General features: G+C 36.2%; 1 pseudogene; it reads right to left on the bottom strand.

The window, feature by feature from the left end:
- Positions 1-3,283: 3,283 nt before the first annotated feature.
- LOC139742046 (uncharacterized) overlaps positions 3,284-13,998 on the bottom strand; it is a 54,407-nt pseudogene continuing 43,692 nt past the window's right edge.

Below are 13,998 nucleotides of genomic sequence, written 5' to 3'. Positions count from 1 at the left end.
TTTCACAATTGATATATCTACATGAGGAAAAACACACACTAACATAACAATTAGTACAATAGATATAGGGCTACATATACACTAAGTCAACAGGAATCTCAAAACCGAATTCAAATATCACTACAGTCAGCTTAAATTAAATTTGAAATTGACACAAGTACAAACTGAGTGCACCCATACTTCTACTAGGTGTTACAAAAAACATTTCCCACTTTTGATCCTTAATAGTTCAAAAACTAAACATCAGATAACACTGTCATTGATACGAATAATAGCTGAATAATGTATAATTTAGTTGGAGGTGATTTGAACATGAGAGCATGAATCATTTTCGTTAATTCATGGACCTATTGCACACATGTACTAGCAACAAAGGTCATTCTTTGATCCTATCATCACTGCCGCCACCTGGGGGGTGTTTCATAAAGCTATTCGTAAAGTTACAAACAACTTACGAGCGACTGGTGATCAGTTTATGTGCTATACTTACCAGAATTTCCATAATTCAGCACAAGAACTGATCACCAGTCGCTCGTAAGTCGTTCGTAACTTTACGAACAGCTTTATGAAACACCCCCCCAGATCATGTGCATCTTAATGAGTACATTCAGGTGCTTGAATAATGACGATGGTGACATCGTGCATCGACACTGACAAAAGAACCATTTCCCTCATTGCTGTCTTATTTTGCTGAGGTGCCTATTCAGACTCAACTGCCCTTGAATAAACACCGATGAAAGGGAGCAGCAAACTCGAAAACATGACAGTTTTCTTATCACAAAATTGAAAACTACTGACACTTGTGGACAAGCATGTAACATAGCTTAATGATAAGACATATATGTCATCTACGTTTATTATCCATGTTTACACTGGAATAATGTGCGAAAAATGGGAAAAATTAGATAACAATTCACAACCAACCTGACAAAATCATTGCTTTCTCTTGTAAAGTAAGCACATTTTGCAAATGAAATTACTTGAACAATAATTTCCCAGTGTACACTACAACTGCACATGCATTTTTCTTGGATTCAGAGAGTAATTAAGTTCTGCGCATGTAGTTTTTAGATTTCTCAAAGCTCCATCTTGTTTTTATCCAGGATCCAGGCTGGCTGTCGGTGGTGATGATGATAAGATCAATGCAGGAAAGCATGTTTAAACTGCTTTTGTGCCAGTTTTGACAGAAACAGGTGCATGAATGAATTAACGAGCAATGAATGTCCATGTATAGTAGGTCCATGGTTAAATCCATGATTAATCTTTAAGTTAAGTTCCAGAGTTTGATCAAATGTGACCCCTCTGTACAATATTGAACTTTACACAAGAACCAATGATGAGCATGTGAGTGTGTGCTTACAATGACCCTGAACAATAGACATGAATACCATGAATACCACCTTTTCAGAGCGCTGCTGACTAGGCTCTCTTGCTCCAAGGCACATGAATGCTTTATTAATAATTCATGTGAATTGCCCTGGGTACTGCTAGTCTGAATTCATGGTAAAGGGTGAAATGTATGCATTAGACAAAAATAAGCAAATGTTTTCATGTGCTTGCATATACTACATTTCAGGATGAATAAAGACTAGCTGTGACAGAGTAATTCTCTTGAATATGTTATAGGGTATTCAAACCCTGGCCATTGTTCAGGACCATTGTCTGGGTGTTAACCACACACTCCCATACACACCAATTGACCCCTGTGCAAAATTAAAATTTTGTACAGAGGGTTGAAAACAGCAAAATCTGAAACCTAACTTAAAATCAAATCTTGAATTTAATGAAACTGATTTGTGCATTTTTAGATTATCTCCAACAAAATTGTACACTATTCAGCTATTGCTCATATCTATGTCAGTATCATCTAATATAGTTTTTAAACTATTAAGAATCAAAAGTGGGAAATGTTTTGTTTTTTATGTCACACCTAGTATACAATGTACATCATTGATCAGTATGATCAAGGAAGTGACAGGTACACACATACCACCAATATCAAATCAAACCATCGGAACATTTCACCAAAGTTTGCATCTTTTTCCTGCAATTCTTTCCAAGTCTAAAGAAAATCTGATTGACAGAAACTTTGAGGAATGAAGGGCCATACTAGTGGGCACACAGGGTGCCCTCCTTCTAATAACTCCTGCCAAATCAAAGGAAAATCTGACCATAAAAAGAACAGAAAATACATAAGAGTTTACAGACAATGCAAACACACACACACACACACAAAGAGACAACACATTACAAACAATAAACACAAAGCATTAAAAGAGGATAAAAACTGCAATATTATAACTTTTGCAAGATAAATATTGCATGATACTGACTCATAGAATAACAGTCATTTTTGTATGGCACCTTTGACTACTACCACAATGATACCTGTACAAGCAAGAGAAGAAATAAGAAATGGTGGCTTGACAGTATCACTAATATATTCAAACATTGTCTCCCAATCTATCATAGACATATGACATCTACATTCAAGTAGTTTGGTATTTCAAGAACCTTCTAGGGTACCAGCTTCATAAAATTCTTTGTCACAGCCATATTTCTCTCAATTTGAGTGAAATACAGCTTAGGTAGGATAGAATAACTTATGTTTCTGATGGGGCACTTTCAGAGGATAACACACCAATTACAGTCTCCATATGCTAACTGAACACTAACAAGAACTGCAATGCATAATATTGAAAACTTGAAACATCTATTTAACGACTTACGCATCATAATTTTTCCCTACATTTTTTCAACACTGACAAATATTCTACAATACTATCATAATTTAGTATATGACCAGCATATTGACATTTTATTCTTCAATAAATACTTAATCACAAACCTTTTTATGTTTAATATTGTTCTACATAGTAGAACCGCACCAAAATTTCTTTAAGCATTAATATTTTCCCTTGGACCTTAGTTCAAGCATGATGACATTTTGCATGACTACACATGGCCAAGTTTGGCAAAATACAAAGGTTAAAATGTGCAAAAGATGTAGGAGGGACATCCACTGAACTTTCTTGAGAAATTTAGGAAATATCATTATCAGTTTCTATCTGATTTCATTAGCTGCATATTGTGTTATATTGTTAGATCTAAAAAAATATATATTCAAGATAACACAGCTGGGTCATAAATAGTTTCTCCTTAGCATTTGTTTTTCATTTGTTATTACATATTTCTTACAGAAAGGATTTGATCAACATCTCTTGTAATATGCAACGAGCTATTTTTTGATCAAGGTTTACAACTATACACAAAATTGAGAGATTTAATTTGACACAAATGATACCATTGTTTCTTCATCTTTACTTTCATTAAATCCATTCCTGGATAGTGTGACATAGACAGAATGCTTGCTGGAAGGTGATTTGCTACCAGACGACTTGCTTCCAAGTGACTTGCTGCGAGGCCTCTTGCTTCCACGTCGGCTAGACTTGGGACGAATAAGGGGTAAATCATCAAAACGAGGGTTGTCCATGCTACTACTGAAGAGAGACCAGTGCTGCTTTTGATCAGCATAAATATTGTCTTGGGTGGCAGCCTTTTTTAAGAGTTTGCTGAATGTTGTCCCTGATGGTATTCTGTGCAGAAAATGGTGTTCCAGAGTGGCTGAAGTTTTTGCTCTTGCTCTATTCATTGCTGGAGGTGCACATTGTTCCTCCATGGCTAATATGCATGAGTCTTGTGATGTTGAGGGACAACTTGTAGTAGAGGAGAGAGATGTAGAGGGTGCATTTGATGAAGAGCTAACGAGAGATAGGCAGTTCATGTCTGGGTCTGAATTTGCCCTTGATCGTGATCCACTTGGACCGAGTTCATATGTTGGCCTTGTTAAGTTGCATTTGTTAGATCTACGTTTTGATGCTCTGAAGATATGGCCCACACTAGCAAGGTGTCCAGTCAGAAACTCTTCATCATGGTCACGACGAAAGTCTCTTCCCATAGGCATATCAACACTGCTGTTACTACGAGTGCTACGTTTGTGGGCAGGGTGTTTGATATTTGAAGGACTAAGAGGAAGACCTGTGCTGTTCAATTCCTCTGGAGGAATGCTTCCTAGAGGAGCACCAACACAAGGAGTTATTAAGTTGGGTCGCTGGCGCAAAATATCTGTGACATCCTTAGCTGTAGGACGATGGTTGGGTTGGATGGCCCAGCACTGCATCATTAGCGTTGCCCTGTAAACCAAATAGAACACAAAATATTTCACCAAAGTTGATGCTCAGCATTCACTGTTTGACAGATTAAACAAAGGGTTAGCCACTAGTGTGGCTGTTCCTTTAAGAATATTCCAAACAAACATACTAGTAACCTAACCCATCGAGGACGGGCTGATATTGCTACAACATGCATTTTCCATAGACACCTGCCCAAACATATATGGGACTTGTCTTCAACAGGTCTTGAGTATACTCGGGACTCGTCTTCAATGGGTTAATAAACTACCACAACTTCTTGGTGAGACTTGGCTGCAAGGAAATTTGACAAAATTATTCCGGAAGTTCAAGACAACACATATCTATCTGCCAAATATATTACTAAAGAAAACTAAAAGCGATCATTTCTGTTGAACGTTTTTTGAATAAGTTTAGTATTGATATTTGCTGCTTTGTATAACTGACTGCCGTTTGTAAGTCTTGAAGAGTGTCTTACACAGGCAAACACTGACTGCTACTTACAATGCTGTGCTACATCCATCTGGTGGCTGGAGAGAATTTTGGGCCCTGATGTATTCCAGCACCTCAGAGTTAGACAGCTCTTGGTAAGGAAAGCTGCCCAAAGTCACAACTTCATATATGACTACACCCAAACTCCAGACATCACTCATAGTGGTAAAGATACCTTCCGTCAGACTCTCGGGAGCCATCCATCGTACTGGAAGTTTGCCTGTATCAATCAGGGTGAGGTATGGGTTACAGAGTTTTAGAAAATATATGCAGTCATTTCTTAGCTTTGGAATCATTCCAGTTTGAGCAACATCGTAAAAATTGAACAATTCATCAAGATCGATAATTGTACCTGTCAGGAGTATCAAACTCAGTCTATTTTAGTACAGAATGAAGCATAACATAAGACCTATGAAATCATCAATAATTTTACCAACTGAAAGTGTGAACTTGTGAGATGTGAAATAATCTTACTTCTCTTTCCAAGTCTGTAGTAGTCCGAATCATAGAGGGCCCGAGTCATTCCAAAGTCACCAATCTTAACAACATACATTGCATCCACCAAGCAATTTCTACAAGCCAGATCTCTGGGGGAAAAAAAAGAAATTGAATATCATAATCACACAAGGTCAATGACATACAGCATTTCATATCAATATTTCATTTCTCATATGCAAGCTGAAGTTACAGAAAAATATCTATAGTGCTGCCAAACAGCAGCCTGGAGTTACCTTCGTAACTGTTCCTGTTTATATTTCGGTCTCCTATAACAACTAGTCATATAAATAATGGTTGTATCACAACTAGAATCTATACTATGAAAGATTTTTATCTGTTGTCTCTCAATGTACAAATGTATTTGTTAGATTGCAACTGCTGATCTATATCTGTTCCAAGTTCATCATGTCTCTTTCATCAGCCAGGGATAGCCTGGTGGTAGTGTTACTGCCAGGAAAGCAGTTGATGACAGTTTCATATCACGAGTTCCTTTTTCCGACACGTTTGTTAAAAATGTAGATCAACTGCTGCGATCTTACAAACACATTTGCAAAGACAGAGACAACTAATAAAAATCTTTCATGGAATATCTTCACCCCCCTGCTTTAATAATCTCTTACTTTCATCTGACTAGAATGTCATTTTCTTAGTATTTGGAAATACTGCCCCTCAATATTTAAAAGGTAAGTTGCCCTTTTAGAACTTTTCAAACAATTCTGAAGCCTATAACTTCCCTGAATCATATGCCCTGTTAACTGTCTCAAGAATTAATGGAATAGAATAAAGTTTGTATTCAATTAAAAAATGTTTTACACTCTGATTCTTCAATCTGTGACATCAATTTTCAAACAACACAGGTCACGATGTTGCTAATTATAACACAGGTCTCTTTCCATCACATATGACATAGATCTACATAATTTCCAAACCTGGTTTAGTTTATGGCATAAATATATACCTCAGCAAAAAATGTGGATATGTTAGGTTGTATGGACCATTTTCTCACCTGTGTACATAGTTGATACTGGCTAGATAGCTGAGACCACATGCAATATCTAGCACCATTGAAGTAAGAAGCTTATCAGTCATAACACTGCCCTCACTGGCCTCTCCTACAAGGTGGCGACGTCCTAGCAGAAATGTTTTCAGATCACCTACGTGCAGAGAGACAATGAGAAATATTCTATTATTCATAAAATACCTATCTATCCATCTATCTATCTATCTATCTATCTATCTATCTATCTATCTATCTATCTATCTATCTATATGTGTATGTGTGTGTAGAGTTACATATCCTTCTGAAGTTGATAATCTCCTCTTTCAGAATTTGACCCAATCAAAAAAACAATCTTTTAAAGCTACTTTTTTGAGGGTACTTGGTCAAACAAGATCCAATTAAATGTAAATCACCAGAGGACTATATTAACATGATGGGAGAGATAGAATGGTGGCATCTTGTGACCTGTAGTTCTTTTCTCATGAATTAAAATACTCGTAATAAACTTTGATACAAAGATATATATGACGAGTAATCCTCAAACATTCATATGAAACATTGATATTAATATTCTGCGAGGGGTACTGAATCCAAAACTTACCATAAAGCATAAACTCCATAACTGCATACATTGGTTCACCCCGTGTGCAGACTCCAAGTAGATTCACCACATTTCTATGACTGAAACGTTTCATCATTTCTGCTTCACTGAGAAAATCCAGCTAAAACAGAGAATAAAAGACTCATTAATGAACACCTACAGACTAAACAGGAGAAACAGATTTTATGTCACTCATGAATACACATCTGTTTCAACAAGTATCTCTTACAAAGATATGTGTGAAAGTAGGCTCTAAAAAAAGCTATATTCTCGTTAGTTTTGCACACATACATTTTGCATACAGTTCTTTGTATGACTATCAATTAATACAAATTGCATCTGCCATGAAAACACACACACACACACACACACACATACACACTGTAACAAGTTAGTACTTGTGGGTTCAAAGTGTTTTTTAAGTTACTTAACTTCATGTGATGGAGGATGAAGTGAAACCCTCAGATATTTGAATCTTTGTTTATGATGCAGTGAAAACTCTGCATGAACATAATATTTGTGGCTAGGTAGCCTTGACACATAGGTATATGGGTTTTACAGGCATTTCTGATAACTGTACAAAATATTTCAAGGTCCTAGCTTGAACTCCTACCATTGAAAACTTTCAGGAATGGGACAGCTAATTTAGAATTAAAGATTTTATGCAAGTAAAGAATCCAGTCTACCCACACATTATATATCGGAGTTAGCATGACTCAGGGTTTTACATATGACAGAATGTGAAAAGAGCCTGTGAGTACTCAGAAGACAATACAACTTGTGTGTACAGCTCATGAAGGGGAGACACAACAAGTGGTATGGAATGCCATGGCAATAAAGGCTTGATCTTCTGTCACTCTCGACATTTTAGACTAAAAAGCGGAGAGGCTTTCTTATGCAATGTTTGTTCTCATGCTCAAAATATTGGCTGTACGAACTTGACAATAATTTGTGAAATGTAACAGTTTTACAATGGTATTAGGGGAAGACAGAGCTCGACAGCTATCAAAAAGATTGCTTGACCTGGATCCCCCTAGTGGCATGGAAAATATTTCTCAATAGTTGCCTGTATTTTCCAATAGCTGCATGTATTTATTCTCAATGGACTTTTAGTTGTTTGTATTTCTCAAAGTTGAAAGTAATGAGGAAATGCATGCCTTTCACACAAATTTGTGCAATTCCTATTGTATTTTCTTCTACAGTACTTGCCTACAATCACAAACCATTGTAGATTTCCCGTGCCGAGAATAAAAACCTTCAAAACATTTGTAACTTTTAACAGATTGTAAGTACGATTTCCTAACCCTTTTACTGAGTATTTCATTAATCTTTCTGTATTCACTGAATTCACATGTATGTTCATGTAACTTTCCTAGTCTGTTGAAGACCCCAGCTGATAGTATTAGTAAATATTTTGCTTTCACAATCTCCTACCTTTTCTGCCACAGTTGCTCCAAGCTTCAGTGTCTTGACGGCGACTGCTGCCCACTTACAGTTGCCTAGCAATGCTTCCCCTCCATAGACAGTACCAAACGCACCTTCCCCCAGCTTACGATTGAGGACTACATTCTCTCTAGGCATCTCCCATTCATCAAGAGTAATGAGGGAGTCCTCTCCTAGCCCCATCAACGTCAGCTGCTTGATATGCTGTTCAGTGCGCTTCACTTTCTTGTCATACCTTGTAAGAAGACAAGAGTATGACATCATTACTTGTGCTGAATCCACTCAGTACTTATACTTTTAAGTGAACTGCATATATAGATATTGCATTAATTGCTGCAATTAGTAGATATGAACATTTCTTCAACAAATTAAAACTCAAAATGCTATTCGGTCAGCTCAAAAACACATGTTGCGTTCTTGAGAAATTCTATTAAGATCCATTAAAGTCTGATTAATATAAAGACACGCTCTAATCTTAATGCTCATGAAATTCTTACTATGATCCTTCAAATCTGCTGCTGAACTCCTACCACACTCCTTTCGAACTTGTACCCTATAATATTTCTTTCATACTCAAACTATATACCTCTACCAAACTTTCATCAAACTTCTTTCAAACTCCTGCAAAACTTATCTCAGATTCCTACTATAATTATGTTCATACCATACTCAACAAAACTGTGATCATACTCAAACTCAACATACTAAACACTTATCTACCAAATTTCTCTCCATTAATATATCTCTTAATGAATCAAAAGGTCATGCTAATTCTGTGCACTAATTATATTCACCAAATCCCTTATTTTTGCAAATTCAATTTGACTCTCTTGTTTCCATAGTTTAACATTCTTTACTCACTAGAATGGTTCATGTAGTCCTCCCTTTTTTGGCAAATGAACTTCTTGATTTGCTGAATATGGCACAATACCTCACTCCTTGTAACTTATGGCTCAAAAGCAAGTGCAACACATACAACCCAGTGTTTTCTTTTCTCACTTCTACACTTGCACTGAGCAGACCTGTAACTTCTACTGAAAGCAAAGCTTTGTTGTCATTCCCTGACTGACTGACAGGATAGACAAAATTAACTCAGCAAATGAAATCAGGTAATCTTTCATGTATCAATCTGCAATGAAAAAGCAAGTTCCTGGTAACTCTATAAGAATTTTTTTTTTTTTTTTTTTGGGGGGGGGGCATGATATAACAGTAAATTTCATGTTATGAATGCCCCTTAACAGCAGATGTTATGCACTAGAATTTTCTTTAAAATGTCTCTCTGTCCGAATGAAGGTAACTGAGTCACAGCTATGGCAAAGTCCTGTCCCAATAAACTCATTGGTATATATAACAGTCTATGTAGAAGTCTGAGGTTTCATGGCACAATGTGCATTGAGCAAATTCTTCTTGTGTGTGTTTCTTTCTATGGTAAATACAAGTGCTATGACTTTATGATGTATGACAATCTCTTCTTGTTCAATGCCTACAAAAATTGACAGGCCATAGAGCAGATATACACAGGAAGTTCAAGTAAATACAAATTCTAACCCCCTTTTTCTTACATTGTGAAAATTATCAGTGAACAAGAGCTTTACTGGAATACACAGAAATAAAAAGCATACAGATATATGACTGATTTGACTTTAATACTATCAGAATTTGAGCTTTGGGATAAATCCTGTGGTACCTGCGTTTTATGAAGACTGCCAAGATAATGGTTGAGATGAGAATGATGATAAGGAGCATAGTGTTCATGAGAGCTATGGCGGTCCTGCAGTCTGATCCTAAGGCTTGTCTCAAGCCTTCTACCATGCACGTTGGCCCTGGTCAGATTAAAGGGGGGAAAATGACAATCAAAATCTGCTAAAGAAGAACTAATACTAACTCTGACTAATATCATTGTCATCGTACTGTTAAGTATAGTTATGTACTTAATGAAGTAAAATACTAAAAACACTGTACAAATATCACATTCAACAACAAAACACTCGGGCTCTGATTTCTTTCAAATTATGTTTCATGATTTGGTTGTTGTTTTTTGTTCTCATATGAGTGTTGAGCATGGCCGCAAGTAAAAGTTATAAATAGACATCCCAGCATGTGATACTTAATACTGTTACAAAGTATCTGCACACAAATGATGCTTAAAAATAAGTCTGTGTGATCTCTGTATCATTACACATCAACAAAATCTATGCAATAGAGTTGACTCTTTATGTGGCATGGTGTAAACTCCCTGTGTGCCACATTATTCTGAGACAGCAACGTAGTTATGCTTTGGGGAAACATTCTGCTTTTCAAATCTATGTACGTTCAATAGATTTTCGTTACCCTGGTCATGTAATAACCAAAGTTGTGGAGAAAATGCCAAGCTTTCCTTTGATGTAAATTGTATGACAGATCTATGACTGTTTTTCTTTTAAATGACTAATAGCTACATTACTGTAGAGGCATGACTATTGCACTTAAAACAGTTCCTGAAACTTAGAATTTATTCGCAAATCCAGTAGGGAACACCACTCGATAGCCAATCATCACATAAAATGAAAGCCACATGTGGCAGGAATGGAATCGCGAGAAATGCTTTCATAGTACTGTGGCATCTGGCTATTTATCAATCGATTTGGGCGGCTTTGTGCGTTTGAGCAGAAAAAGCGAAGTTGGCACGCCGTCGACTGAGTCTGGCGTGCGAACGTGGCATATAAAGAGTTAATAACCACAGGTACTGTTCAGTATACATGTTGACGTGCAAGCAAACTAAAGAAAATATGTAAACAAACAAGTTCAAGTGTCTTGTCTCTGGCATATCAAAATGTTTAACTCAAAATGTTTAACTCATATACTATATGCATTTTGAAAAGTGAAGTAGATTTCCATCAGAATTTGGTGTACTGGAGGAGTTACTACATACCGCCATCTATCGGCTGGCTGCCTGCAGCCCATAGGATCCCTGTTGTATTTACTGTTAGGACACCCTCATCCGTAGTGTCCATGTCAGGCATATATGTTGCAATGATCTGTGGCATAAGAAGAAAGAAAAATGAAAACATGAATAAACATTTTGATAAATATCTAAAAATCAATCAGCTTGGCTAGCATTATAAAGAAATATCTTCAAATTCAGATAAACTACCTTCCCCTCTGCCATTGCACAACCTTCAACGACTTGAGACAGGAAAGCTAGGGACACAATGTAAATATTTAAAATGGTTGATAAGTTTGATGCAAATATTCATAATTACATTTGTGCATATGCAGAACACTGAAGAAAGTAATACTTGATATTCATTAGAAAAAGCATGCAGAAACTGGAGGAGGTCAAAATTAATTCATTGACAATGATCTGGTGACAGCTAGGGAATCTCTATTTCAAAGGGGACAGAGACAGGCCAACAAGTTAAGTAGCAAATAATATATCTTTACAATACTGGATGTTCATTTACTGAACTTTTCTCTATTTCTGTCACAAATGTCTGTGACTATACTGTGTTCATGAAACTGTTACTCAGTCCCTCATGAGACTAGTTTGAGGCAATGACAAACTGGAATCTCATGACCAAAGACTGACCCACATGTTCAGTTGTCCAGCCTTCCTGAGACAAGGTTGTTGGCTAACTCTAAGCAGGATGACCGCAAAGAACCAGACTCTTCCAATTAGTCAGATGATTTCACAAAATGAGCTTTTCCTCCCTAATAGAGCAGATTATGGTCTGTTCAAGTGAAATCTGAGACCTACCCAGGAAAGAGTAAAAATAAGCAGTGGGCATACGGCTGCCTTCCATTTAAAATACAATCTATACAACTGTCAATCTAGACACTCTGTGGTATCTGAGAAAAATTTTATATCAAACATTTTAGAAACAGAGAAGAGAAAGTTCTGAGTCAATGTGTGTGAATGATGAAGCTCATTATCTTCCAAGGCACCAGCAACAGTAACAAAGCAAGGTCATCTGGTTCCACAAAGTGAATTAGACATACAGACAGCCACTCATTCCGTACCATGAACTCTAGTCATTATAAACTTCTGATTTGCTTACTCCGGATTGTAAATTTAACAACACACAAAAGTGTCCCATGCGCTAGGGGAATAGTGCATTCATCATAGTCAACTAGTGAAAGCAACATCTCGTGAAAATGGCTGAAACCTCCTCATTTGCAAAAATATCTGTATGTGAAAACAACAACTTATACAGTAGTTCAGATCTGTTTTCATGAACACATAATTAGACAGGAGAAAGGGTGGAGTTAGGGAGTGAGTAGGAACTAAAAGGATGGCATGATCTATTATGATATCTCAGACACAGGGATTCTTCTCTTTGTGTTCAAAGGATGATGAATAGTGAGTCACATCATTAACTAACCAGAGCTTTTTACTCATGGCAGCTGACAGAACCTCATCCCCCTCTCCTCCTCTCTCTCTACTTGAATGACATTTCTTTCATCATTTGCACATAAGATTTCCTTCATTTTAAGGGTGACTGCTATTCCATACATTCCTTGCAGTTCACATTCAAGAAGTTCATAAGATGGCACATGTTGAGGAGGTATGATATCAATTATCCATATGAGACATAGTGAAACACAAACATAAGACATCAGAATTCTGAAGGGCTCAATATCAAAATCTAAAAACTTCAAAACACATCTAGACTGAAATATTCTGAAATAATTTAAATATTGAGCCCTTCAGAAATCTGATGTCTTATCCCATTGCCATAGTAACAAATAATCTTTCTGAAAAACATATAATCTTATTTCCTATCAAACCATACTAAAATGTAAGAAAAAAAGACTAAAATAATAGATTTGGAATTATTCGTTCAATTGCAATTAAAGTCCTAGTTCTTCTCAGATGTGTTTTCCTGATGCAATCATGAAATATTGTTTTTGAAAAACAGACATATTTCCCACTAACTCGTTGAGGACGGACTGATTTTGCTACAACACGCATTTTCTATAGATACCTGCCCGAGTTTACTTGGACCTGGTCCTCAACAGGTTAAACAGTATTGAAAGGTAATAAAAGTAACTAGATCTATAGATTTAGAATTACTCATTCAATTGCATTTAGAGTCCTAGTCAATTCTGATGTCTTCTCCAGTTGCCAGGGTAAAAAAAAAAATTTGCTTGAAAAATAACACATACTGCTAATTTTACAGTATTTATTCAATAAGACAAAAGTGACTAAATCTATAGACTTAGAGTAACTTGGGTCATGGGAATTTTTTTTAAAAAAAGTCTGTTGCCATGGTAACACCTGAAAAATTCAGAAACTAAAACATATATATATATATATATATATAGATATATTGAAATAATGTAAAAACATAATAAAAGTGTCTGAGTATGTCTATTTCATGTTGAAACTTCATTTGCTATTCACACCTTGGTCAAACAGAGTCACATTTCCTCTAAAACACGGCAGTTGCTATGGCAACAACTTTGCAGAAATTGCTGTTGGAGAAATAAGAGCATTTCTATATCACAACATCACACAAATCACTAAGTACACAAAGTTGACTTTACTATCTTATCTGTCCGTTTGCCGATAAATTGGTGATAGGTAATGGTCCAAGAGGTATTGTCAATGGGGACAAATCAATTAAATAATAAATTCTGATTTGAAAAGGAAATAATTGTGCCTGTGCAAAATTAAATATTTTAACAAATAAGAAATGTCAAATTTCATTTCTTTCAAGTAACACATAAAAGGGAACTCTTCACATTTTTTTTTATTGTTTACTCTTTCTTCAGGTAGGCAAAATATGCATGAA

The sequence above is a fragment of the Diadema antillarum genome, unplaced genomic scaffold (genome assembly GCF_040938485.1).
Source record: "Diadema antillarum isolate AM-2024a unplaced genomic scaffold, OU_Dant_1.0 seq00000975_RagTag, whole genome shotgun sequence".
Lineage (NCBI taxonomy): Eukaryota > Metazoa > Echinodermata > Echinoidea > Diadematoida > Diadematidae > Diadema > Diadema antillarum.
This window is presented reverse-complemented; position numbering and strand designations above follow the sequence as displayed.